The sequence below is a fragment of the Podarcis liolepis genome, assembly GCF_965112155.1.
Source record: "Podarcis liolepis genome assembly, chromosome: 14".
NCBI classification, from domain to species: domain Eukaryota; kingdom Metazoa; phylum Chordata; class Lepidosauria; order Squamata; family Lacertidae; genus Podarcis; species Podarcis liolepis.
In genome coordinates, this window is record NC_139569.1 from 4,259,257 (window position 1) to 4,286,145 (window position 26,889).

The following is a 26,889-nucleotide window of genomic DNA, read 5'->3' on the forward strand; positions in this document are numbered from 1 at the left end:
TGGTTGATATTTATTTAGTTATTCAATTATATTTATTTATATTATCAGTCCACGCTTCCACCCCCCCGCTTTGTTTTTTCAGACTTGTTTATATTTATTTATTTACATTGCCCATCCACTTAATCGCCCCCTTTGCTTGCTTGCGTGCTTGCTTTATTTATTTATTTAAATTATCCAGCCTCTCTCTCTCTCTCTCTCTCTCTCTCTCTCTCTCTCCCTCCCTCCCTCCCTCCCATGCATACTTTATTTATTTATGTTTATTTGTATTATCAAGTGCACCTCACCCTTCCACTTTGTTTATATTTATACATTTACAGCATATTCATTATCAGACTTCTCTCTCCCCCCCTCCCTTTGATTTTATATGTTCGTTTATTTATGATCGTTCTTAATAGTGATTTTTCAGAACACAATGTCCTGGCTTTGTACAACTGTGTGGTTTTCTTCATACAGGGATTTGCTGGTGGGGAAAGGACTGGCCGGCTCTGTTTTTATTTATCTTCTTCTAACAGCCCCTTCCTTTGATTTGATTTCCATTGCTTAAAAAGATCCTAAGCCACCCTTCATCCGAAGGGTTTCCAGGACTGCATGTAATAATAAAAAATACAATGCAGTAATGAGAGCACCATATAATGAAATAGGATAACGTTTCCCCATGTGAGTGGCAGCTGAAGTGTGGGGCAAAGACCATCCACATCCCTTCATTTCAACCTCCAACCTCACCACTTACCTCATTCTATCCCATATGGCCCCCCTCCCCGGAAACCTTTCTTTTTCACTCCCCTGTTTTTATTTATCCTCATTTAACCCTGTACCTTCTCCCCCCTCCCCTTATCCAAACCCCATATATGCAGGCAGGGAACCTCAGTTCAGACAGAGGCGAGTTTCATCTTATCCCCATTTTATATTCATCTACCTCTAATCCACACCTCATATTTTCTCATATTTCCCCATTTTGCACACATTTCCCCACATGTACAATCTCCCCCATACTGGTCTCTTCTCTGTCCACACTTCACACACACACACACACACAGAGACAGAGAGAGACAGAGAACCAACATTTCCTCCACATATTCCCCTAATTAATGTTAGAATTTTGAGGGGAGAGGCAATAGTGAAACTGACAAGTCCCTTTCCATTCCTTCTAAAAAATAATAACTGAGGGGGTTGTCAGAAAAGGAAAGAGCCTCTATAATCTGAGGATAGGCTTTTATACATGCAGTCAGTTTCAAAGGAATTTTGCCATAACCTTTTTAATCATCTTTTCCAAACCTCATATCTCTCTCTCTCCCCCCCCCCCCCTTCTACACTCACTTTCCTATAGTGGTTCAGGCTGAGGAGACATTTTCCTGGTAATACAATTTTCTGCATTTATGTGCACCTTCACCTTTCATTGTCCTCCATAGATCTCCATCATTTCAGTTTCCTACCCATCCACCCCTTTCTGGCAAGTATAATATATTCAGCAAAATCAAGGAATAAACCCTTTTCCTCTAGACTGTACCACTTGAAGGTCCAAGTGGGGGTTTACACATTCAAACCGTTCCCACAAACAAATTGCACACTGAACTGCGGGGGGGGGGGGGGGAGAGGAGAAAGCTAAATTTACCTTTTCCCCATGGCATGCTTGTTTTCTATATGCAGGGAGTTTTGTTTGTTGAGAGCAAATTCTGGCAGGCAGTTTCCTGATTGCCTGACCGTCAAACATAAAAATGTGGGCTTCAGAACAGCCTTCCCCAACTTGGTGCTCTGCAGATGTTTCTGGGCTATAGCTTCCATCATTGAAACCGTTGGCTGGGATGGTGAGAGTTGGAATCCAGGTTGGAGAAGGGTATTTCAAGCCTTAGGATAGTTTGGAACAGTTCTTGTATTTATCCTCCACATCTTTCTCCTTCAATTCTCCAGTTCTCTTTCTTGTAGCAGTTCCAGTTGAGGGCAGTTCTGCTTTGGCTCCTTCGTATTTACTGTCATCACCTCTTATCCTTTCTTTCACCCCACTCAGTTGCTGCTACCCAAAACAATTGGGGGAAATAGACCAAAGTCGGTTACACACCAAAGTATTTGGGGCTATGAAAAGAGCTGTTCGCCTTTCCCCCACAAATATTTCTTACGAGGTTACTGCTGAGAAAGGAGTGCCTCTTCCCATTTTGTTTGCCTCCATACAAGCAGTTGAGTAAGAGTGACTGTAGCATAGAGACATCCTGTCTGAACCTGCTTCCTTAGGGATGAAAGTAGGGGTGTGGAAACCCATCTATTTTGCCTTCCATCTTTTCAAATCTAGAAATGCAGAGGTAGCAGAGGCGGAATTCAGGCTTGGAGGTTAAAAGCAAGTCTCTGTTTTACTGGGCTCCTCTTTACCCATTTTGTGCATGCAAAACATTAATCCAGAGTGGTTCATGCCATTACGTCCTAGGAACTTGGGAAGGACTCTGGTGGTAGTGGGAAAGTCTTCCATATTGTATTTTACCCTTTGGTTTCATCATGTATATTTACTTCTGACCCAAGTATTGGTGTTAGTCTTTCACAAGGCTCATGTTCTGGGTATGTACCTAGGAAAACAAAAGGAATTTCACATTGAATTGGGCAAAGGGTACATCGAGCCCACTCTTTGGTCTTCTAGTTACTTGGAAGCCTATTGTCACTTAGGAACAGCTTGCTGTATACTGCTTTTATTAAAATGGATGACTTACTATATTATAGCTCTGTGTTGAAATTGCAAGGATTTATTAATGGAATACTTAATTTTCCCACCTGCACAAAAAATAGAAATCTCTTCTCTTGGTTTGACTAGCCTTCTAACTGAAATGCCTTTTACTTTTGCACCCTTCTTCCTGCCTTTCATTTTTTGAGTGGAGCCAACATGATTGCTGCCTTGTATAGTCATGATCTTTAGCTTGGAAAACATCATTTTGCACCTCTTAGTGCACTTGTTTACCTAAGGTTCAGCAAAAACCAAGCATAGAAATGTTGTGTATCTATGCCTCCCTCTTGCACCTTGTTTCATGTAGAAAGGCATTAAAGCAATCGGTTGACAAAATTTAAAATGAAGTGCAAAATAATTAAGAACTTTGCTTCCAGCCCAGTCTTTTTTCTGTGTGTATTCTGTGGCTTTCATTTATTCCAATGATTTGCTATGTGGAGGCACGTGAAGGGGAATTCTTCTTATTCTGTTTTGATACCAGTTTTGTGGCCTAAATATTATAGCCTGTCGTTGATACAAAAAGTGGCACCTTCTTGGGGGAATGAATTAGATAGCCCAACTGATATTTTACATTGATATGAAACTTGATTCTCTAGGCTGTTTTCCATGGTTCATGTTTTCTGTTGCAATAAATATATTGCAAGATCCTTACGTGTGCGAGCCTTTGAAGGATCTGGATGTAAAGAATCGGTTAGGTTATGAAGATTAAAGATGTGTATAATCTATTGAACAAGTGTGAATGCAATTTCAATAACTGGTGCATGAAAAAAATACCTATACTGTATCTCTGATTGCAATTGAAAACTCAGGACTTTTGCCCATTCTTAGTATATTGTACCTTACTTCAACAGTACCAGAGTAGGGGGAGTGAGAGGATAAATTGAGGGTAAAATCTCCTTACAGAAGAGAAGAATGTAGTTGCAGTGGTGCAATTGTGTATTTGTGTACTGTAATGATAAACCCTTGCAACTTTTCTGTGCTGAACACTAGGTTTCTATTGCAGAGACATTTTTTCAGTTAAGCTGGCCTGCTGAGAAATTTGGAGTCAGTTTTTCAGATGCTCTTTTGTGCACTTAAGTGAGATAAGCATTTGCATCTCCTGTAAATTTTCTGTTGAACTTCCTGCTGGATGCAGTTGTATGTATTTTGCTGTTTCAGATCTAGCACTGTTTTTTCCTGTTCTATGTCCTGTCATGCATTGTGGGCAAGACAATAGAAGACCACCTTAAAGATCAGTCTGTTGACATTACAAACACACCAAGCAAGTATCTCTAAACAGGAAAGCTAATAATACCTGCTTTCTCCTTGATTAACCCCTGATTGTGACTGAATGCTTGAAAGTTTAAAACATGTTAAGGGTTTATTAAGTTGCAAAATTTGAAAAAAAGCTGCCCTCTTATTTTATTTATTTTACTTAGTTTTTAGTTTAATATTTATACTATTTAATATGTTTAAAAATATGTCTAAGCAGTGTGCCAAAAACTTAAGCAACAACGGACAGCTTACTGTAAATATTACAAAAATACAGTTACATATAAAAATGTTACAAAGTTACCAATATATCAAGATCAATTCATTTTTCTTCTGACACACCCTCCCTCTCAGTCTCCAGGTTCTCACCTCACCCACAAAAGTCTCAGAATGAGAAGAGATCCTGGAAACAGCAGTCATCTCTCTAGTCTCTCACTCTAAACTTGGTTTTTTTGGACAGCCCGTAGTGGATGGTCCTTCCTCAGGCTGCCCACAGCAGTCTCCACACCCAGTTACAGGTGTATCAGGTTTGTCGAGTTTCCCAGGGGGTCGAGAGGATGTGGAAAGGGCCCCCCTCCATTCATTCATCTCTTGAGGAAATATGGTTCATGCAGTCTCTTGAGGTGGCAGGAAACATTCTATATGGTGGTAGTGTTTTTAAATCTAACTATGGGCTAGAACTGGGCTTAAGGTTTCAGTTATGCCTTTTAGTGATAAGTGAGCCAATTTTATCTCCTGAGAACTATAGTGTAGACATGAATTTTGCAAGCAGCTTTTCAGGTAAAGCTTGGTTTGTTTTTTTGCAACTCCTAAAGTGATAGTAAGGCATAAATGTTCACTTTTGTAAAATATATCATTTTAACATATTTTGCCTCATTGTAAAGGAAACAGCCAGCATAGCATATAGTTACTGAATGAGTTTGGATGTCCTTCCTGGGGTTTAATGTTGTACTCATTTTACTGCTTTGAAGTAAGCACCCTTCCTCTATTTTAAGGAAGTCCTGGGGCTGTTCTGTGTGTGTGCACGTGCACACTGAGCTTTTAACTGGTGATAAACCCCTCATGGAATGGAATGACTGCACTGCGTTTAGTTCTGTTTCTCCTCTTAGCAGCCTTTAATTTGCCTGGAGAAAGAGGAGACAGTTGTGTACTAAGCATCTAGCTCTGCTGCATTGAGACCTGATATGATCTTTATTGTAAAAATGAAGTTGCAAACTAACTGGTGACTCTTGGTTGACCTTTTCTATTGTGAAAGCCTAGTCCCCTTAGTCTTTACATGTCAACATCAGCACTGCCTTTGATTCTTTTCCTTGTCATAACCGCACCTCCATCCCACATGGCTTCCCCAGGACTGTCCCTTCACTCTTTTTCACCTCAGTATGAATGTGTCAAAATGTCAGTGTTTCAGACACTACATTTACATTGTGTGCTGTTGCAAGACCATATAGTATAAGGATGTAAAATATCTCCTGTTTTCATTGATATAAGGTGATGCTGCTGATTCAAAGGTAGCAGCCTCTGAAACTATCTTGATATCCCTGCCAGTACAAATGAGTAGGGTTCTTCTACCTTATGTTTTCATGTTTATATGCACCTACACATGAAGGTATCTCCCTTTAATCTGGGAACACACACCTTTGTTTTCCTTTCTTACCGCTTCTCCAGCTTCCATAGTCACGTCCTTTTTTCCATCCATCATCTCTAGAGGGTTAGAGTGTGGGAAGGTGAAACTCATGGAGCTATTCTTAATCCTTCCCCTTTTTCCAAGAGAAGCTCCAAGCTTCACCTGACAGATGATGTTGCTGAACTTTGAAGTACGTTTGGGGCCAGCTTGGCTGCAGGAGTTGCCGGAAGGAGGCATGCAAGGCACCATCCAGAAGTCTTACAGAGTCCAGATTTGTGAAGGGTTTACTCCTTAGCCTTTTCTTCTCCCAAATATATCCTGCAAGGCAGCGAAGGGCAGTATTCAAAATTAGCCAGGCACTAGGTGCATTTTGCACCTGGCTTTTGACCACTTGCAATCAAGTGAAGATGGCACCTGACATCTTTGCCAGCTGAGGATCAATGGATCTGGACTGGTTTCACACACTAATACCCCATCTTGTGGAATTCTATCAGTTATATTTTATCTGCACAATTGGAATGAGTTTCTGGAACCAAATTGCTTTTTCTGTGCAGCCTGAGCAGCAGCAGTCACCATTGAGAAAAAGGTTGGAATAGGCCAGTATATATGTGGACTGTCCCTGGATCAAGTGACTTTTCTTCTTGGAAGTACTCAAAGCTCTTAACCTAGCTCAAGGTTGTCATCTCAACTAGCCAGATGTTTAATTGAGAATCAACCACAGTCAGTTCATCATTTGAAAAATAAGACTTTAGAGTCATCTTGCCCCAAAATGCCAATTAGACATATCACTTGGGTGACTCCAAGCTTGGTTTAAGGAGCCATTTGGCACCTAGCTTATATACCTGAGTTTCTAACACTGGCGGAGGATTAGGATCAAAGTTTTCCTTCTCCTCGATGGGCTCTTTTCCCAGGTTGATGAACCCCATTGATCCTTGCTGCCCTCTACAGCACATGCAGAAACTTTCTTCTTGACCATTGGACTCACTATTAGTCTTATCTGCTTAATCCACTGGAGCCTGTCTTCCCCTGAGGGGAATTCCCTTACTCATTGAAGATTTAAGACCCATTGGCTACCCTCACCTGGTTTAGCCGGCCAGTCCAAGCCGTTCCCGTGATGTGGCTGCTGTTGTGTGGTGACAGCCTCTAGGAGCCACATGTGGGATCTAAGGGAAGGGTGGGGACCAAAGGTGGACAAATTACCTCAGAAAGTACATCACCTTCCCTCACCAGAGGTACTACTCCTCCCCTAACTCCTCATACACCCCTAATTCCCAGTTCCCCTAGCTAAAAAGAATCTGTTGCAAAAGGACTGGGAAAGATTGTACCTAAAACTTTGGAGAGCAGTTGCCAGATCTGAGTAGTCAATATGGTGCCCTCCAGATGTTTTTGGACAACAAATCCCTTCAGCCCCAGCTAGCTTGCCAAATTGTATGGGATGATGGCATCCAATAATATCTGGAGGGCAACATGTTGGGTATCCTCTGGTGTTGATAATATTGGACTAAGAATCTGATCCATATTATGGCCCCGTTATATGATCATATTCTGTAGAACATTCTGAAAGACGAACCTCTACCCCTTCTCTGCCTTCTTTCCCATTTAGTATGAATCACTATGGTATAGGCATTTATCATGAGATGTAAGTCATTTTCTTCCCTTTTCCCCCACAGTTTAATCTTTGAGTCATGCTGCAAGGCTTCTTACTTAATAGTGAATCATAAACCCAAAGATAAAGATAAGGAGGAGTGCAGAGCCAGTGCTTCTGAGAACTTTGTGCCAATAATACTCTGCTCTGTTTCTTACCAACAGATTTTAAAAATCTGTAGGACATGACAAGCCTAACATTGCTGGGCTTAGACAACCTCTAGGGATGCACACAAATAAATATTTTCCCCACCCACCCCAATTTTTGCTAAAGTGAATTGGATTCTGTTGATTTGCTGTGAGTATAACTGTACAGAAGCTTCCAGCAGATGTGGTCAGATTACCGTAGTTGCAAGCAGCTCCTGTTCAGGAAATTAAAAAATAAATAAATATCAGTGTAGCAGTTGCTAATGGAATATCTTAAGAGTGACTGCTGCTTTAAGCCAATTTTTTTTCTAACAGGAGTCCTGGCAGGAGCTGTTTACATATTTCATTATAATTGTGTTTTTATCTACAGTACTGTGCCCAGATATATGGCGTTTTATAAATCTCCTAAGCTAATTAGGGGCCATGCATTTGCCATATGCAAGCTTGTCAGTGCAACTTAGTCTCTTTGTGTAGAAAGGGCTGCTTGTTTCATGGGATTAGATAATACAATTTTTGCCCAGACTTTGAGGTCTGCCCACAACTATCAAATTATGTTCCTTTGCAGTTTTGTTTCGCTATCAAACTGGAGATTAAATGGCCAGTTTTTATCCTCTGGAAATTCTTCTGTTTCCCTTTATGTCGTGGGTGTCAGTCTCTTAAATGTGGTAATAATATAAATCTGGGTATTGATTGCACAAGTGTGTGATAACCAGTAGTTGCTGTAAAATTTCTGCTATTGTGTACCATGTCTGGAGATAGATTTAAAATGATGCTGCTACAAATTCTGTTCTACATTTTGTCTCTACTGTCTGGCTTTAGCCAGGGAATTTGTCTTCATTGTACTGAGCAAATGCCATGAAGTAGCTATGTAGTGTTTAAACACAGGGCATCAGGGTTCCAGGTTTTTCTCAACTGGCTGGTCTTGGGCAAGTCCAGTATAGCTAACCCAAAATAAATTGTGAGGAGAAACTAAATGAGAATTATAAAAGCATTCCGTACACCAGGGGGAAAACAGTAATAAAAAATGGTAATAAAGCACTGCTGACACCTAGCTTCAGTCTTGAAACTTAACAGTTGAACTCCAGAGTCTGCCATCACTTTTCTATTCAGCTCAGGACTGTCTGCATCTTGGAAGTCTTTCCCAGCCCTTCTAATTGAAATCCTTTCTTTGGATTTGAGAAGCGAAACTTTTTTGCATGCAACTGTGTACTCAGCCACTGCGCTGTGGATTTTCCCCTTAAGTCAGGAACAAGATGCTAGAATTTGAACTGACACCATTTTCATTTTAAGCTAAGTGTCCTCCCTAAAGCAGGGGTGACCAACTCCCCAGAGACTGCGATGTACTCACAGTTAAAGACTGGCAGTGATCTACCCCCTTTTGGGGGTTCAGGTCAAAGTTGGTGAGCTTTTTTTAGGGAGGAGGAAAGCCCTGTTTTTGGGGGTGCAGGACAAATGTCTTGAGCTTTTTTTAGGGGAGCTAAACTTGTTGAGCTTCTTTGGGGGGACCCAGTGATCTACCAGTCATCTACCACAGACGTCCAGTGATCTACCGGTAGATCATGATCTACCTATTGGACGTGCCTGCCCTAAAGAAACATTGTTTTTCTGTAACTACCTCAAGAGCATTGCGGACTGATAATGCAGGGTGAACATTTTGGAAATAGAATAATAAATTGGAAGCAAAAGGGTATCATCGTCTTATCTGCTAAGCGACTGGTACTTCAACTCCCGAGCACCTATTTCAAGTGTAGATAATTTGCCTCTACTTTTGCATCTGGCACTGAGTCCATAGGTTGCAAATTTAAACTATCACTAAGTCCATTTGTCATAACTCTTAGGCCCAAATTAATATTGAGAATTGCAGTCACTGAGTGAGCTAGAATGCTCAATGTCCTTAATAGCTGCCAGAATTTCCTTGAGCAGCACAAAGTGTAATTTGAACCAAATCTCAAGATGCAGAACCTTAAAAAAAAAGTCTGCTTTTACCTTGAAAAAATACTTGGAATGCAGCTGATCATGGATACAGTAGCAGGTTTTTCATACAACTAAGTAACTACAGTTTCCATGATGGCTTGCACTGCGGCGCTTGCCTTAAAATATGTATCCATTTAGTAGCTATGAAACAGTATTAAAAAGAGTTTCAAAATGTCAAGCTAGTTGCTAGAGTTGACACTTTTCCTTGTATTGCACTAATATTGTTTTTAGACTGAGTATATTGTGTTTTAGTACTCTGAATTCCAAAGTAATTCCCTTTTGCATTCAATCAAACCAATCTGTCAGCTATTATTTTTTGTATGTTGCCTTTCCATAGTTAAAACCATGCTCAAGGTGACTTACAACATGTAAAAAATCACATAATTGCGAACATAAGAGTAGTCATAAACAATAAATAAAACATCAAAAAGTACACATAGAACAATTTCCATATAAATCATAAGAATATCTAAATAAAGATACAAAAAAGTCATATCAATAACAGTAACAACCCCCCCCCCATCAACCTCCTAGACCAGGGGTGTCAGGACTCTAGGTGGGCGGTAGGGGGTTCTATGGCACAAGCTGAATCCTCTTTCCATTGAGCACTGGTGGGCGGTAACGAAATTTTACCATCAAGAAAGATGCATTAGTGGGCAATAAGTATAAAAAGGTTGACTATCCCTTCCCTAGACCAGTGTTTCCCAAACGTTTTTGGGCAACGGCACACCTGCTTACCGGAAAAAAATCTCGCGGCACACCACCATTAAAGCCCCGCCCCGTGACGTCAGCGCGCAGCGTCACGCGGGGGGGGGACGCACAAAAGTGAACGTTTTTTCCCTTCCCCTTGCCGGGGTGGGAGGAGGCAGCAGAGCGAGGGCAGCTGAGGCGGCGGCGGCGATAGCGGGCGGAGGAGGAGCCGTCGCCGGGAGTTGCTGCTGCTGCTGTTGCTGCTGCTGCCCGGACATGCCGGCCTCCTCCTCCTCCGCTGTCTCGCGCTCCTCCCTTTTGCGCGAGCTGCCCCGCCGCTCGGCACCACCACCGCGGAGCCGCCCCCGGCTCGACGCGGATCCTCGCCGCCGCCTCTCGCCGCCCGACTCGCCCGCCTCCCTCCCACGGCACACCAGCCGGTGTCTCACGGCACAGTAGTGTGCCGCGGCACACCGGTTGGGAAACACTGCCCTAGACAATATCCCTCAGCCCAAGAGTCCATGTAAATTCACTGCTAAAGCATCCTTGGGTCTTTGATTTCTTTTGAGAGATCTTCCCTACGAAGAGCCCTGTTGGATCAGATCAAACACCCATCTAGCTCAGCATCCTGTTATGGTAGCAGCCAACCAGATGCATATGGAAGCCCATAAGCTGAATCTGATTACAAAAGTACTCTTCCCCACTTGTACTCTCCAGCAACTAGTATTCAGAAGCATACTGCCTCAGATCCATGAATAGATCCGTTCATTTTTGATGAATTTCTCCAGTCCCATTTTAGAAGCCATACAAGTTGGTGTTCATCACTACATCTTGTGGGAGCAAATTGCATAGTTTAACCCTGTGCTGTGTGAAAGAGGGCTTTCTTTTTGTCTGTCCTGAATCTTTCAAACATTCAACTTTATTGAATGACCTTGGGTTCCAGTATTATGAGAGGAAGGGAAACTTCTCTATCCACTTTCTCCACACCACACATAATTTTGCACCTCTGTCTTATCCCTGCATCCTTTCTCACCTTTTCTATAAACTAAATGAGCCCAAAATGTAGCAACCTTTCATCAAAGGGAAGCTGTTTCAGCCCCTTGATCATTTTGGTTGCCCTTCTCCGGACATTTTCCAGCTTTACGGAATCCTCTTTGAAGTGTGCCAATCACAACTGTACAAAGTGCAATTGCACCATAGATTTGAATAACAGCATTACAATATTGGCAGTTTTATTTTTAGTCCCTTTCTTAATGATTCTCAACATGGAAGTCACCTTTCTCATGGCTGTCACATGCTGGGTCAACATCTTCAATGAGTTATCCACTATGACCCCAAGATATTTCTCCCTGGTTAAAACCCCGGAATTGGATAAGCAAAGTTAGGTTTTCTTGTGTGTGTGTGTTTCAGTGTGCATTGTTTTGTACTTTCTTATAGTGAATTGTATTTGCCATTTTAATGTCCTTTCACTCAGTTGGGACAGACCTTTTGGAGCTCCTCAAAATCCTCTTTTTACCTGTCTCCAAACATGGGATACAAAACATGTTTAAAATATTGTGTTCTTTCTGATAGTTTGCTACTTTCATGTTTTGCAGGCATAATTCTGTGCTGAGGGATGTGAAAGTTGCCAAGTCAGTTTCCAGACTCTCCGCTCCCTCATGCTGCCCCAGCATTACTAGATTTCCAGTTCATTAGCATTTCCCACATGGTGTGCTCTTTTACCCTCCTGCCTCAAACTTTCCAATGAGAACTGATGTTCTCCCTCTGTCAACAGATGAATGTGGTGATGCCTGATAAAGGATTGTTTCGTATTCTTGGAAAAGTGACAACAGTGAGGCAGAGCACATAGCCAGGAATTTGCCTCTCCAAATTCATATGTTGAAAGAAATATATTTGGGAAGCTCATTCAAGTGCAGGTTTGTATCAGCTGACACATCTTCCACAAGCATCTGGTGTGCAGACATAGGGAAGTGAAAGGTTTTGTTTTTTTAAAAAAGAGAACTACAAATCGACTTGTTTCAGTCAGACTGTATCTGTGTGCTGAAATACTCTCTTGAGAGCTGTCTACTATTGGAAACTTGAGACTGTAGTTCAGAGTCTGCTGATTAGAAAACCAGTAGGTTTGAATGCATCATTCTTTAGCAAACAGTACTCTCAATTGGTGCAAAGTAGTCACTTAAAGTGAATTATACTCTGTGCTGGAAAACTGACCTTCGCCTGTCTCATACTGACAGAATTGGGATGGTTGTCGTCTTTTTTGTTAGCTCTGGTTCTCCCCTTCCCATTTTCATTATGCATGTGGTCTATGGAAAAAGGATAGACCATAGTCCATTGGTGGACCACTTGGAACCTGCAGGTTGTTATGATTCTGGTATAGCATGTTGGAGCTGATCCTACAAGGCATATCTGGTACTGTATTCTTAAGCAAGTGGTTTACAAATATATATAAAATTAAAATTATCAATAAAATACAAGGTTAAAAACAGGTATTTTGAAAAATTCAAAATATAATTAAAAGCAATAGTTAAAAACAAACTAAAACATTGTCAACTTTTCCATGTTTGGATAGGCTTGAGTAAACAATAATATTTTTAGCTCACCTTGAAAAGAGTACAGTGAAGGCACCTGCCTGATATCAGTAGATAGGAATTTCCAAAGTGTGGGTGCTGCCACACTGAAAGATCCATTTCTTACAGGAACAGAACAAGTATTATGTGGCACCTGGAACAGTGCCAGCTCCACATTAATGTAATGTGAATAACCTCTTGTTGAATCTTTCTGAGTATTAATATAGCAGTCTTTGCATAAGGGAAATTATAGCCTGCTTTTTACTATGATTGAAAACAACACTTGCACTGGTTTATGTACAGTATCGAGGCCTTGTGTTTTGAATCACTTTATCCTTTACACTATTTGTACTGCAATCTTATAAATGGTTATGCTGAAATAAGCCCTACTGAGTTGTGGTGGGACTTACGGTATTTGTAAGTTAGAGGATACCGGATTGCAACCTTAATTATATCCTGAGGCATGGCAGAGAGGTTCTCTAATCTGTGATGTTATCTAGGAAGTGCTATGGTGCTATTAATGATTACCTGCAATCAAGGCCTTCATCTTGGCTTGACAACGTGTGATCTTTTCAACTGCATTTTTGAGTTCCACATTAAGATTTTCAGGGTTTATGTTTTACTCCTTTAGGCTACGATGGGGAACTTGCATGGCCCTTCACATATGTTGTTGAACTTCAACTCCTACTAACCCCAGCAGTATGATGGGAGTTTTAGTCCCACAACACCTGGAAGGTTCACCACCCCTGTCTTAAGAAATAGTTTGAACTTGAGAGTTCATAAGAAGTTACAGTAAGAATTCTCTCTCACACTTTTGTGTATGTGTGGTGGTGGGTTGACAGAAGTGTTGACTATTGTTAATTGTGCTGGTTTGCAGAAGTATAACAAGGGTGTAATGTGTTTGCTGCTGCTTTCCTTCTTTCTCCAGTTCAGTTTTTAAGAAAGCCTGAGAAAGTTGATGGAATTTATGAAATTCAAGCTGTGCTGTAGAGGAAATCTGTTTTCAATTTTTGCCTGGTCTCTGGGAGACTCAAACTGAACTATAATTGTTAGAATTTGCAGAGTAGGGTGGGAGTGCGGAGCCAGATAGTGAATGCAAATGTACAGAGTAAGCACTTTGCAGACTTTTATCTAGCTGCTGTGTATTCAAAGGCATTTTTAATGACTTCATCCAAAAGCCTTTGTGTTCAGCTGCCTGACTTGAAGTGGCATTTCCCTACCAGGTTCAATCCACCTGTCACTTGATGGAGGGGCAGAACCTTAATGTCATGTTGCATTATAATATGATGGAGAATGGGTGGGCTTGTTTCTGAAGCCTTCTATCATTCCTTTAAATGATGAAGTGAGAAAGAGATCAGCAACTGTTAAATCAAAGTCTAGTGTAAAACTCTTTGGTTCAATGCATATCCAATGGAATTAACTCGCTAAACCATCTGATAAGTACTTCTGAAAATTATTCCATCAGTATAATAGAATAGTGATCAGGAGCAACAAGCTGCAATCCTTGACTTAGTGTAACATCAACTGGGGCGTGTGATTTATTTCACTCCAAACAAACCATAATTTGAAGTCAAGGATGGTTCTTGGCTTACCAATCATGGTTGGAGGGGTAGTGATGACTTGCATGTGTCCCACTATATTTCCTCTTTTACTTTGAATAATAGAGCTGGGTGTGATTTCACAGTCCACCTTGACAACTCCTGTCTTACTGGTTTCACTTGAGGCAACAAGTAGGATTACTGTTCCGAGTTAGAAGCTTTGTTGAGCATCTAGAGCTCTTCTTGATTTTCGTTCGTTCCTGGCTAGAATTTAGATCCTTGCAAAGTTCAGTACAGCAGTGTTTGGTGCCTGAGAATTTTATTGTTTTAGCCAACATGTGTTTAAATTCTTCTTCAGCTGCAAGAGGTAAAAAACTTAATCTGAAAAAAGAAAGATTATTGGAATTCCAGATCTCTGGTATATGTACACCATCCCAGAGCAACAACTGTGAGCATTCTGATATCTGATGGAAGGGACATAACTTGAATGAAAAGCTGTTCACCATATTTTGGGTTGTCTTCAGTGTTGGATTGAATGTACAGTATGAAGAACATGAAGTAATGAGGAAATATGGGACCGTTTTTCAGGAAGCCTATGTGTAATGGAACAAGATGACTTTCAAGGTCTTAATAAAATGGAATATAAGACCAAAGGTCTGTGTGGTATGTGTGCTTTCTGTCTCTCTCTGACTTCTATTGTATAGTACACCTGTGTGGCATTTTTCAACAAAAGAACTTTTGCTGGAGCAACAGTTAAAATCCCTTTTCTTTCCTTTTTAAAAGCTGGCTTGGGGATAGGTAACGTACCACAGCCAAGGTTCTGAGATGCTAGTTCTCTGCTTATTCTCTAATCAGAAGGTGGAGTGGGGAGTGACATTGTGTAGAGATCTTTAGAAAAGCCTTTTAGAGAGCTGGTTTCTGCTTTCATTATCTTAAAATACCCCATTAAATGCCAGGGAAAATCTAGGTATTGTCTACCTTCTCCTGTTGCAGGGAAATAAAAGTAATGTTCTTTTCTTTCTTGCTTCTCAGCATGTACTCCTAGCATGGTCTTTGACATCACTTTACCTAATTATAGCTTACATGAGTGGGCAGAAGATACTATTATTCACAAATGGACCGCTACCCTATTCTGGTTCATCACCTATTTCCTGACTGCTAGAATTGTTGCAAAGAATGCTAGACTTAGGTCTGATCTAGCAAGGAGGTATTTATACTCTCAGGCAGCAGTGTCTTTGTGGGGTCACATAAACCAATTATGCCTTAAATGTTGAGAAAACTTAAATATGTACCCTTACTGTCAGGGAACTGCCATCAGTGCCGGAGGGAGAGAGCAAAAGCCAGAGGGATTCCAGAGGGCGTCCAGGGATCAGGTGAAGCAGCCCATCTTCTGGGGAAGAGAATCAGCGTAGCACCAGTGGAGAAGGGGGGCAGGTGGGGGAAGTGGCGAGGCGGTCCCATGACTCCTTGCCTGGGACCAGCGGGGAGACTAGGGGTCATCCGTTGCCCACGCCCTCCCTGCGCAGAGAGGGTAGGCGGAGACTAGGCGTCAAAGAACTTCTTTGCTGGAAGAAGTTTAAGAAACGCCCACTCACGGATTCTGCCAGCGATTGAGTCAGCCACGGGCGTGTGGCTGTCCGGACAGAGCAGGTTCACTTTGGCAACCCAGCCAGGTGTTTGCACCCAGCCAGGAAGATAGGCACCTGCTTACGCACAAGCAACCCCCTTAGGAACCATTACACTTACTTTATAATGTGCAAGCTTTTGAGTTCCTCCATAACTTTTTTCAGGCTTTTTCAATCTTAGGTGCCCAGATGTTGCTGCATTATAACTCCCATCATCCCTAGCTAATGGATCAGTGGTCAGGGATGATGGAAGTTATAGTCCAACAACATCTGGGGACCCAAGGTTGAGAAACACTGAACTAGACAGTGAACAGAGCAGAGTTGCAGTGGGAGGGATTGATGGGTGATGCTGAAGCCAAGGGGTCTGCATTTGGTCATAGTCTTAAGATGGATAGGGGAAGGAGGTCTTAAGGCTATGATCAGATGCATACTCCACGGTTTCAACTTTTATTCTGCCCTCTCCATTGCTCTGTTTTACCTTAATACTTCACTCATCCATGGCTTCATTGGGAAGGAGGTAGCCCATCTGGCCTGTATTACTGATACCTGGGCGCAAGTTGGGCAGAGTTGATCTGACTCACTACATATCTGGATATTTGGTACAACATCAACCTCATTTGGAGGGCCAGGGAGAGGGAATCTCTGTGGTCCATAAAATTCCCATCTTGATCGCTAGGAAACCTCTCTATTCTCTGGTGGGTTATACCTTTCCAAAGACCCAGAAAGTATTCTTGTGAGTTACAGCAGATATAGGCCATTGCTGTGTGAGAACTATACATGTACCCTTCAAAGAACAAGGCCATTTTTTTTGTCAAAATGTCAGATTTTCTTTTTAAAGCCTTAACAAATGAGCCAGTTACTAGTTTATCCCAGCATGGCATCTTAAAACTGCTCGTAAGATATTGTTTCCTTCTGACAACTACCCCATAAAGTTATTGTGAGGATAAAATGGGGAGGAAGAGAACTTTCTATGCCACCTTAAACTGCTTAGAATAAAAGTGGGATATACATGTAATAAATTGGCTATTTTGATCATTTTTAATGCATTTTGCAGGGTAGGAAGTGGGGTTTGCATGAAATGTGTTGGGAAGCAAACAGGGTAGTTTGGATGTAAATTTAAGTTCCTGCTAATTGCATTTGCAACAGGAGATGACACTTCTGAGGTGTTACAGTAGAAATCCACATTCTTAAAGAGAAGCTTGAAGGGAATTTATATAGAGTGTTAAATATATGATCTATTCTTATTGGTTTATTTCATCCTTTAGGACTCTATAGTGAAAAAGAGAGAGATTCCAAACATGCTTTTGCTTGTAATATAGAAATCATTTTTATGTTTAAGGGGGAAACTGTAGATGATGCAACCTGAAGCAAAACATTGCTTTGTAAGCCCTTAGCATAATTTCCATCACATCAGGAAAATGAACTCTGATCTAGTGGATAAGATATAATTTCCTAGGTTCACATCTTTCCCAAATTGCTGGGGATACTGTGGGCTAGAAGTCAAAATACGGTAAATAATGGAGAGATAAACGCATGTATGTGCCATGCCAACAGCTTCATTCATTTAAGACAAAAAACATCACCACCAGTTCTTACATCCAACTATTTGTATTGGGTGCACATGTACTGGGCCAAACTAGGTGCAGTTTTGAGTAATGCAATATAATTTTGTAGAAACTGTTAGTTCAGTAATTACATAACTGTCACATATTAATGGCGCTGTTCCTGAAATCAGTGTGCAAATACAACTCACACTACTTTCATCTCAGAGACTTTCCTTTTTGTTTAGTAAAAGTAAAGGGACCGCTGACCATTAGGTCCAGTCGTGACCAACTCTGGGGTTGTGGCGCTCATCTCGCTTTATTGCCCGAGGGAGCTGGCATGCAGGTCATGTGGCCAGCATGACTAAGCCGCTTCTGGCGAACCAGAGCAGCGCACGGAAATGCCGTTTACCTTCCCGCTGGAGCGGTACCTATTTATCTACTTGCACTTTGACGTGCTTTCGAACTGCGAGGTTGGCAGGAGCTGGGACTGAGCAACGGGAGCTCACTCCGTTGCGGGGATTTGAACCGCCAACCTTCTGATTGGCAAGTCCTAGGCTCTGTGGTTTAACCCACAGCGCCACCTGCGTCCCCTTTTTGTTTAGTACTACACACAAATTTGGCACTTGTTGAACTCAATGTGTTAATGTGTTATTTAACTACTTTGTTGAAATGGAGAAAAGCTACTCCGAAAGCAAGAAAGATTGCTCAAGCTCAGCGTTTGAAACTCCCATTCTTCTAGGCGCGTTTTGCGGCAGGGAATTTAATTAATGCGAGCAGTTTCTGAGCTCTGGGTGCAGTACTGCGCCTAAGATTTCAGATTAAAACTGCCACTGCTGGAATGAAAGGAGGACTTTTTTTTCTCCTTCCCCACTTCCAGTCACTTTCTGAGGACTGGAGAAGGGACCCTCATAGAAATATTAGGGGGGTGGGCAGGGGAAGCATGGCTTTTTTTCAGTCTTCAGATGAGGACTAGACCATGTGAAAAATGAATATAAGATTTTAGCTGCAATTCATTCATTTTCAGCTTTGTATTCTTGTTATAAGTAAAGCGCACCTAGACATTCCTTTGTGGCACCCATAACCTAGGTTTAAGGTGTCATTTAGCTCTTAGCTTTCATATCTGTTTCTAACACTGATCAAGCTGACTTTGTACTTGTAATTGAACTAGTTTGTATTATGTACAGTTTAAAAACTGATGTATTGGGTAGACAAGCCCTTAGGCTAGCTCTGCACATTCACTGTGATCACTTTTATGTACATAATACTTATACAGAAGCAAAGCAACCATAGTTAAACTATATACAAGCTTAAACAAATCACTTGTGAGAAAAAGCCTAATTCATTGTCCTAAAAAGTCAGGCTAGTTAAAAATCTGCCAGGCAACAGTATTTATATTTTAACTTTAACTTTTAACATCAAAACTGGTTCTCGGTGTAGCAGATAAACAGTAGAATAAAAACCACTTTGGAAGGATAATGTATCTTGAAAGGTGGTTTGAAAATCTGTTAAATATCTATGAAATACAAGAAATTAAATAAACTTTTAAAAGATTAGCAAATCACGATTATTGGGTGAACACGAATGGTATTGCCTCAGGATATAGCTCTGAGTAGGTCTTGCACTTTTTGAAGAGCTGTTGACATGTTATCATAGGAAGTATTGCTCTGTCAAAACAGCAGATTACCTTGCACCTGCGTCAAGCTGCTAATTATTCTAGTGGTGGCAGCATGAAGTATCTTGGGAGGCATGAGCTGCATTCCTAAAAATACCTTCCAGATTGGAGGTGGGGTTTCAGATGCTTCTGGCACCTTGCATACTGCCTTTTCCTGCATGAGGCAAATCCAGTTCAGACTGTGCCTGGTGTGTGTCGATCAAGAGATTGTCCCAGGCAGGGGCAGACTGCTACTGTATTTACCTTCTCTTTTGTCAAAATATAAGGACTCATCATATAAAAACAACACCAAGCCCATTTTTCTAGCATATATTTGCACCTTCCCCTCTGTCATTAATGTGAATTTATGTTACTGTGGCTTCTGATAGTCCATCAGTGTTAATAAGCAACTTCCATGTTACAGCAGCAGTGGTGATTTTTGGTTCTTTTATCTTGCTTTTCATGGTTGCTTTCAATTACTGAAGTTTATTTTTGCCATTTTTACTTTAGAGCACTCAAAAGTGGATTTTGGGAATGGGAGCATTCTGTGTATTGGACAGTAGCTCTTTTCTAAATTTGAATCCTGGACTGGAATTTACAGTGGTTTTAAGAGCTATTTGAGGGGAACTTTATGCCAGTATTTTTGCATATACACAAATCGTGCTCTTCACTTTTGAAGCATCAACTTGTTTTTTGCTCAGTGCTTATGTGAATTGTTCAGAAAAGGGCTTTGTGTACTGCTGCTCCTATTGTTAACATTTGACTGTACTGCTTGAACACCTCAATAATCCTGAGGTCAGAAGCCTGTTTAAAACACACCATGCATGTTTTACATTAATTCATTTATGGTTTGAGTCTTGAGAACTTACCTAATAACATTGTGGCAGAAGGTCAACCTACTTTGTCTTCAGACACACTCATTAAATATATGTGTGCATCATGTTCTGTGTGTTTACAGCACTTTCTTTCTATAATATTGTGCTTACAAATCTCTTATTTTTATAGCTGTCCTAAGAGAGTCTGAAATCCAGTCTTGATCTATTTTTTTGTTATACTCTTTTCGGTGCTGTCTAGGCATTCTCCCCACCATTGCAAATTGTGCTTAGTTTCATTGATACAATACAATAAAATTGTCTGACAGCTAGAAAATTACTTACCTCCTCTAAGACTGTCATTTTAGGGGAGGTAGTGCATTGCATTGCACCTTTTGGAGGGCCTAAAAAATGCTAGATTCTCATACATGATCAGCATTATCAAGGATCCGGAAGGAAGGGACTGACATACAGAACTAGAGACTGGATTAAAGGGAGAATTTTAGCCGAGGTTGCCAAATGGTTTCTCGGCACAATTCAAAGTGCTGATTTTGATTTCCAACACCCTATATGACTTGGGTACAATATGTCACTTGTTTCTAAATGAATCTGAAAAATGGTGGCAGAAAGACCGCTTCCTGCCCTTGCTTATTTGTTGGGGTCAGGAGCAGGTGGTAATGCAAAGGGGTGATTGTGGAAAGACTTTAATGAACCTTTGCAGCATGTGCTGCTTGTTAATTAAAAGAAGTAGTTGTTAAAACGCAGCGCTTTCTTCTCATCCCCCACATGCTTGCATGTGCTGGGGGTGGGATGGGGCAGAATTCCCTGTCGGTTGTAATCTCAGCTGTAGGCTTAGTAGCAAATGCTGAATACCAGCAATATTTTCTTCTACTCCATAGTGCAGCTGAAACACATTTCACTACTGGATAGCAATGTAACATTGAGAAAGAAGCATATGTTTGTGGTGTAATCTTACGACACTTGCCTGACCTTGCCTTTCCATCAACCATCATCTTTTTTCTGTCTACGTAAGGGAAAAGGCTGATCTGTGCATATATCTTGATATCTGTGCAGCTGCTCAGGCACAGCTCTACGGTCTAATCAATGGCTGGTTGTGCTTTGTGTGTCCCTGGGTTTGTTACGCAAACTGGACAGAATGTAGGGCAAGACAGCCACCTATTGGGCGATGCTCTATGTTGAATTTCCTACATAAAGCATGGGGTTGGACTAGATGGCCTTTAAAACACCCTTTGGCTCTACTGCGTATGGTTACTACTATCACTTCCCATTCTTGGCCTTTTGGCTCCACTCCCCTTCTCCCCTGATAATCACGTTTAGGTACAGACACTGTTGGGGTACTCTGAAAGCTTAAGCCACAATACCTTCGCAGGTCTCTAAGGTGCTACGGGACTCCCATTTTACTAAATAAATATGCCCAAGAATACCATTCTATTTGCTTGCACTTATGAATATTGGCTCTGTCTGAATGTTTAAGAGTATTTACTAACCTTCAGCTTTTCTGGCCGCTTTCAACTCCAATTGGCAGCACAGGATCCACTTTTTACAGCACGTATCTGTAGTTTTCTGTGTTTGGAGTGACCAAGTACAAAGGACAGGGCCCCTAGCTGTGCAGAAGCAGGAATTTTGGCAGGTGCAACTTTCTTTGTTCTAAATGAAACCACCGAATGGAGTTATCCAGAGGTTTGGAGCATGGATGAGAGCCAACAAGCTGTAGCTCAGTCCAGATATGACTGAAGTGGATCATTGCCTAGACTAGAAGGATGGGAAGTTGCCTGTTCTTGATGGGGTTCTATTTGCTCTGAAAGAGCAGGTACGTAGCTTGGGGGTACTTCTGTATCTTTTGCTGTCGCTTGAGGCTCAGGTGGCCTCAGTGGCACCAAGTGCCTTCCATCAGCTTTGGCTGGTGGCCCAGCTGTACCCTTATCTGGACAAGGATAACCTAACTTCTGTTGTCTATGCTCTGGTGATCTCTAGGTTAGATTATTGCAATTTATTATATGTAGGGCTGCCTCTGAAAGCAGATTGAAAACTTCAGATGGTGTTGGATTCGGCAGCCAGGTTGCTCACTCGGACAAGTTGGTTTGAGCATATTACACTGATTGTGGCTCCACTGCACTGGTTGCAGATTAATTTCCAAGCCCACTTCAAAGTGCTGGTTTTTACCTATAAAGCCTTAAATGGCTCAGGACCACAATACCTCCAGGACTGCCTCTCCCCATATGAACCAACCTGGACCCTGCAATCATCATCTGAGGCCCTTCAGCTTTCTACTCAGCAAGGAGAGACAGACCAGATAAAATCAAGGTGAAACTGCCTTTCTGCAAACCCTACCCCTTTTTGTATTTGCTGGTATTCCCCGACCATTTAGAAAGAAAAAAAACACCATGTGCAAAGTTCTAGTCAGTGTGTTTGAAGCCATTTCAGTGTCTGTTTTTCTCCACTGACAGACCTTGGGTGGAGGAGGGATGGAGCACTGAGCTTTCTTTGACAGTCAACCTCTCGCCTCATTAGGTTTTCATGTTGCTGTGCAACTGTGAAATTCATCAGCCACTTGCAAGTGTGGTAATAGAGAATAAATCTAAGATGACTTGTCTTACAAGATTGAAGCGTAAACAGTTTTTGTTGACACCCTTTTCCTCTTGGAGGAATGGAGCTAAGCTTTTGCCCCAAGTGCTCACCTCTTCTAAAATAGTCTGTACCTCAAAATAAAAGCATTGGCATCTTCAAGTGGATTTCTCACTTCACAGATCCAGAACTTTTTATCTCAGGTCTCCATATATTGTTCTGCTAGTCTTAAGTGAAGATGTCTGATTTGCCTGTTTTGGGAAGCTCTAGTTCACGTTGGTCCAATAGTATTGTACATGGAAGTGGTTGTTTTTGTTTTTGTTTTAAAAATCCAGTCATTTCCTTGAACTTAAAGCGAGTTTTTGCCATTTCACATCATTTAAATAGCTGTCTAGCAAACTAGTTTTGCCTCTATAAGGATTGGTTAGGACCTGAACCAATGGTTTCAAGTTACAAGAAAGGAGATTGTGACTGAACGTTAGGAAGAACTTGTTTGACAGTAGAACAGACCTCCTTGGAAGGTGGTAGATTCTTCCTTGGAAGTTTTTAAGCAGAGGGTGGATGGTCATCTGTCATGGGTGCTTTAGTTGAGATTCCTACATTGCAGGGGGTTGAACTAGATGACCCTTGAGGTCCCTTCCAACTCTACAGTTCTATGATTCTGTAAAACTCAATGGAGGAATTTCCATCAGAATTGAGCTGCTCAACTTACAGCAGAAACAGCTGAGACTGCATACTAATAGGAGAATGTGCATATTACCTGGTGGATGTACAAATTGCAGTTGAGATACACACATTTCTCAGAGGATTGGGGATTATGCATAATGATAAGAGAATATATGAAATTCAGCTGATATATGCACAGTTACTGAGGTCTGTGGGAGATTATGTATATTGACCGGGGTACAGGTATCTCTTCATGGAAGGATTATGTGCACATTCACCATGAAACCTGGTGAATGTGCACAATAGCCAGTTGTTATGCACATTAACCAGTCAACTTAGATTCCTCTTAACTTATAGGTTTTAGATTGTTATCTGCTTTAAGCTTCCTGTTTTGGTTTGAAAGGTGGGATTTAAATATATGAACTGTCGGACTCTTTGTTGTGGAAAGCCAATTTTGGGTGCAGCTGTTTTTCCACATAGTTTCCAAATAGTATAGGAAGCAGCTTTGCCATTCTTTAAATGTGGAAAATGATTCATGTGCTGGTGGTTATTCTTAGAAATAAAACAAGTTTCACTTTTCAAAAAGCTGCTAGCTATTGCAGTTGTTCCGATGTTCCCCGGGTGTTAATGTGTTCCCAGGATAAATAATCAAGGAATCAGGTCAGATTATTTCTCCATCCAGCTCAGTATTGTCTGCTATATGGGCTCTGTACTGTTTCAGACAGGAGTCTTTGCCATTCCTACCCAGAGATGCCAAGGATTGAACTAGGGACCATCACACATACTGTGGCGTCAGAGTTTTGCTTCTTTATCATTCAAAGAATGCTGCAGTTGTTTAACTCAGACTATTCTTTCTAGTGGCCCATGCAACATAGATATCGTCTGTGGCAAATGATAACCTGGATAAAAAAATCCCACATCCCTTCAAGAGCCACATAACAGTATCCTTTCAAGTCCCTGTATCTTAGGTGGGACCACCTATGCATTGTTACCATTTTCAGAATATTCTTCACGGTAAAATGTTTACTTCCATTTTGATTGCAGCAAGCCACCTAGACTTCGTATTGTCAGCTTGAAAAACATGACAATGCACACAATTCCTTAAAGCAAGCTAGAAGTTACTGGTAATTTCTTTTTTGAAAATATTTAAAAAGGTTTCTGAACAAGGCCTCTTAGCTGAGTGCCTGCCCCCGTCAGGTCCTGCAGTACTGAGGAAAGTGGTTTGAGTCTCAGTGGTTCAGAAATGCAGTCTTTAGCTATAATTGTTGTAGGTCTTGGGTGGTTTTTATCTGTTTCCTGTATGTTGTCGATTTTAATTTGAATGTTAGTTCCTTTAATGTTGAAGGAAGATGAATAGTATTTGGTGTTCATGGTGGTAGAAATGAACTTGGAATCAAGGACACCAGTAAAACAGCAACAGCAACCAGGCTGCTTTCAGGAACAATTTTCTCTCTCTCTTTGTATATGGACACACAACTCCACATGTAAAGAATCCATATGCACCCTATTAAATTCAAAGGATGCACACATACACAGCATTAAGCAAATGTTTCTTTTTAAGAAATGCCGAGGGAACAGCCAGAAAGGGGGATATTTATGGAAAGAGACAGCAATATATGCAGTCATTGCTTTTGGGGTGAATGCTTGAAGGAACTTGGCTTTTGATCACGTTAGGGATATGCTCTTAATTTGAAATAGTTTATTTTAAAATTCAGTGCATTCAGCTTTCAGCTTCAGTTTGCATATAGTTCAGAGCTGATGAAGCTGTGGCCCTCTAGATACACCACAACTCCCATCATCCTTTACTACTGACCACCCTGGCTGGGGCTGCTTGCAGTTTTTTTTAAAAAAACTATATTTTATTGATTACCAAAATAACAAGGCAATTAACTAGGTAACCAATAGATCTCTTCCACATGCACCCCAATATGGATGTATACCTAGTTACAACATCATTTGAAAAAGAAAGAAGTATGACAAAACATACTTTAGCTATGGCCCCAGAGTTTCAAGAAAGCATTAGATATGTGTAGGTTCTGTTTATGTTTGGGCTCCATTATTTATATACCAATTGATTATTAAAAACAACAACCTGAAAGCAGTTTACAAAGTCTTATACTGAAGGTAAATTTTTCCACCATAGCCATATTCCTGTGGATCTACAACTGAAATTATTGTCAGCTGTCTTCCAATTTTTTGCAACTTCAATTCATGCTGCTAGCAGCAATGGAAATCAACATTTCATGTATTAAATCTTAATTTTCACCCTTCCAAAGGTTTTGAAGTGCCAGTTGCAGGAGTGCGTATTAAGTTCGGTCGGTGGCAGCATTAATTTCTCTGAAAATCATCTCCCATTATAAAGAATCTTAGGGCACTCCCAAGGCATGTTTATAAAGAACTCTTTATGCCCCATCCCCTCCAACACTGAAAACTTTTGTTTGTCATTATACCGATTAGCCTTGGTGGAGGTTGATGCCACCTATGAATCCACTTAAGGGCGTATTCCCATTCCCAGTTGAGTATCCCAAAATAGCAAAATCATTTGGGGATTCTCTCCCCACAGAGGTGTGTCTGGTACCTTCATTATTGTTTCCAATGTTTGCTGAAGGCACACTTCTTTACCCTGGTCTTGGACACCTGAGACCCACCCTATTCCTGCCATTATAATTTGTTTAATCTGTTTTTAATGTTGAATTTTGAATGGTTGTGACTCCCTGGGACCTGGTGGTGAACGGCAGGTAAAAAATTGAATGAATGAATAATAGTTTATCCTCTAACAATTAGACTCATAATTATAGTAGTTTTCAGGCTGAATTCATTTCTCTGTTGTGTGTGTTCTCCGTATTCCAGAATATCCAACCTGCAACACAGTACCCACTTCTGATTTTCTCCCTGTATTGGTCTGCATTTTTTTCTCTTCTGAAAAGGAAAATGGGTTGTGCTAGGGCTGCTGATCTTAGCTTGGGGCTTAGCCCAGTTGTGGGTCCCAATCCATCCTCGTAATGGAGTCTCTTGTTTAGAGTTCTGAAATGAGCCCTGCCAAAAGAATAGGTTCTAGTCGAAAGCAGCTAATATATGAAACGGCCCTCTTATTTGGCAATAGTCCTCCACACAATCATTTTCATATGTCATTTTCCAGTGGTTACACATGAATACTTCCTCTTTAAAATTCTTTTCAATCTAGCAAACCAATCCATCTTCAGAACACTCAAATGGGATTCTTCTTGTGCTTGTGGCTTGGTTAAAATGAAGAGTAGGCTGTGGCTTGCTAAACACTCAGGCTACAGCAAACCAATTAGCTTCTAAAGCACTGCAGCACTTCAGAGGCTGTATTGTTGCCACAGACTAACATGGCTGCTTCTTCTGGAATTTGTCGCAATACAACTGAATATTTTGTCTCTGTGTCGCTAAGGGCATGTTACAGTCCTTGCAACAGTCAGTGCAGTTGGTGATACAAAGAGGGAGCTCCCAGGTTGACTGAGTACTAAAGCCTGTTTGGAAAACATGGACATTAAAGAGAGAGATTTCCACCACCCAAATCAATTGTAGCGGTTAGAGCAGCCTGAGGACATTAGATGTGACACAACGTCAGGTTGTAGACTGGAGCATCCCTTTGAGCTGTTTTTTTTTTTTAATCTACTGCTTTCTTCTGTTTTTAATTCTTCTTTGAGCGTTTAAAATATTCAAGCCACTTATTTTAGCTGCTCCTGGTAATATTCCAGCAGATTAGCTCATCTCACTGTTTATAAAAAGCACATTAGATCTTTTAAGAGGCAGCATCTGCTGCTGTGAAAACCAGTGTGGTTCAGCTGCGCTTGGAGCTGGGCAACCTAGATTCAGATCCCTGTTTGCTTCACTGTCCTTGC

General features: G+C 41.2%; 2 protein-coding genes and 1 long non-coding RNA gene across 6 annotated transcripts in view; 2 read left to right on the plus strand and 1 right to left on the minus strand.

The window, feature by feature from the left end:
- The window catches only part of CARD11 (caspase recruitment domain family member 11), a 335,243-nt gene that overhangs the window by 279,660 nt on the left and 28,694 nt on the right, over positions 1–26,889 (plus strand). The gene's annotated exons all lie outside the window — the stretch shown is intronic.
- TTYH3 (tweety family member 3) overlaps positions 1–26,889 on the plus strand; it is a 76,152-nt gene that overhangs the window by 859 nt on the left and 48,404 nt on the right. The window lies entirely within an intron of this gene.
- Positions 862–14,779, minus strand: LOC310693143. Of its 2 annotated transcripts, none has more exons than XR_014519006.1 (4): positions 14,194–14,779; positions 12,246–12,337; positions 5,610–5,897; positions 862–2,552 (listed from the first exon to the last, which is right to left on the minus strand). It is a non-coding gene; the product is annotated as an uncharacterized lncRNA (long non-coding RNA). The 2 variants fall into 2 exon arrangements; XR_014519007.1 differs by having other exon boundaries at positions 5,591–5,897.